The sequence below is a fragment of the Arachis ipaensis genome, chromosome B10 (assembly GCF_059453495.1).
Source record: "Arachis ipaensis isolate K30076 ecotype BB chromosome B10, ASM5945349v1, whole genome shotgun sequence".
Classification (NCBI taxonomy): domain Eukaryota; kingdom Viridiplantae; phylum Streptophyta; class Magnoliopsida; order Fabales; family Fabaceae; genus Arachis; species Arachis ipaensis.
In genome coordinates, this window is record NC_142435.1 from 102,982,326 (window position 1) to 102,984,166 (window position 1,841).

The 1,841-nt window shown below is 34.8% G+C and overlaps 1 non-coding gene across 1 annotated transcript; it reads right to left on the reverse strand.

Moving 5' to 3' along the window:
* Positions 1–1,170: 1,170 nt before the first annotated feature.
* LOC148581130 (small nucleolar RNA R71) lies at positions 1,171–1,278 on the reverse strand. Its single transcript, XR_015896912.1, has one exon. It is a non-coding gene; the product is annotated as a small nucleolar RNA R71 (small nucleolar RNA).
* Positions 1,279–1,841: the final 563 nt, after the last annotated feature.

The window sequence follows — 1,841 nt, forward strand, 5'->3', positions numbered from 1 at the left end:
ATATTTTTCAAAATTCTTTTTCTTATTTTTATACCAAATTTTCGAAAATAACAATAACAATTAATGTTTTGATTCAAACTTTGAGTTCTAGAATCATATATTGTGATTTTAAAAATCAAATCTTTTTTCAAAAACTAAATTCTATCATATCTTTTCAAAAATATATTCTCATCTTATTTTTTTCAAAAATTTGATTTCAAAATATCTTTTCTAACTTCCTAACTTCTTATCTTTTCAAAATTTGTTTCAACTAACTAACTAACTTTTTGTTTGTTTCTTATCTTTTTCAAAACTACCTAACTAACTCTCTCTCTCTAATTTTCGAAAATATCTCCCCCCTTTTTCAAAATTTCATAATTTTCGAAAATTACTAACATCTTTCAAAAACTATTTTCAAAAATCACTAACTCTTTTTCAAAAATTATTTTCGAAAATTCCTTCTCTCTCATCTTATTCTATTTATTTATTCATCTACTAACATCTCATCTCACATCTCAACCCTCCTCACAGTTGTGTTTCTTCCATTATATTACATTCTTTGTCTCCCCCTCTTCTTCTACTCACACAAGGACCTTTATACTGTGGTAAAGAGGATCCCTATTATTATTATCTTTTCTGTTCCCTCTTCTTTGTCATATGAGCAGGAGCAAGGACAAGAACATTCTTGTTGAAGCAGATCCAGAACCTGAAAGGACTCTGAAGAGAAAATTGAGAGAAGCTAAAATATAACAATCCAGAGATAACCTTTCAAAAATTTTCGAACAGGAAGAGGAGATGGCAGCTGAAAATAATAATAATGTAAGGAAGATGCTTGGTGACTTTACTGCACCTAATTCCAATTTACATGGAAGAAGCATCTCCATTCCTGCCATTGGAGCAAACAACTTTGAGCTGAAACCTCAATTAGTTTCTCTGATGCAGCAGAATTGCAAGTTCCATGGACTTCCATCTGAAGATCCTTTTCAGTTCTTAACTGAATTCTTGCAGATATGTGATACTGTTAAGACTAATGGAGTAGATCCTGAAGTCTACAGGCTCATGCTTTTCCCTTTTGCTGTAAGAGACAAAGCTAGAATATGGTTGGACTCTCAACCTAAAGATAGCCTGAACTCTTGGGATAAGCTGGTCATAGCTTTCTTAGCCAAGTTCTTTCCTCCTCAAAAGCTGAGCAAGCTTAGAGTGGATGTTCAGACTTTCAAACAGAAAGAAGGTGAATCCCTCTATGAAGCTTGGGAAAGATACAAACAGTTGACCAAAAAGTTTCCTTCTGACATGCTTTCAGAATGGACCATCCTGGGTATACTCTATGATGGTTTATCTGAGTTATCAAAGATGTCATTGGATACTTCTGCAGGTGGATCCATTCACCTAAAGAAAACGCCTGCAGAAGCTCAAGAACTCATTGACATGGTTGCTAATAACCAGTTCATGTACACTTCTGAGAGGAATCCTGTGAGTAATGGGACGCCTCTGAAGAAGGGAGTTCTTGAAGTTGATACTCTGAATGCCATATTGGCTCAGAACAAAATATTGACTCAGCAAGTCAATATGATCTCTCAGAGTCTGAATGGAATGCAAGTTGCATCCAACAGTACTCAAGAGGCTTCTTATGAAGAAGAAGCTTATGATCCTGAGAACCCTGCAATAGCAGAGGTGAATTACCTAGGTGAACCTTATGGAAACACCTATAACTCATCATGGAGAAATCATCCAAATTTCTCATGGAAGGATCAAAAGCCTCAATAAGGCTTTAATAATGGTGGAAGAAACAAGTTTAACAATAATAAACCTTTTCCATCATCCACTCAGCAACAGACAGAGAACTCTGAACAAAATACTTC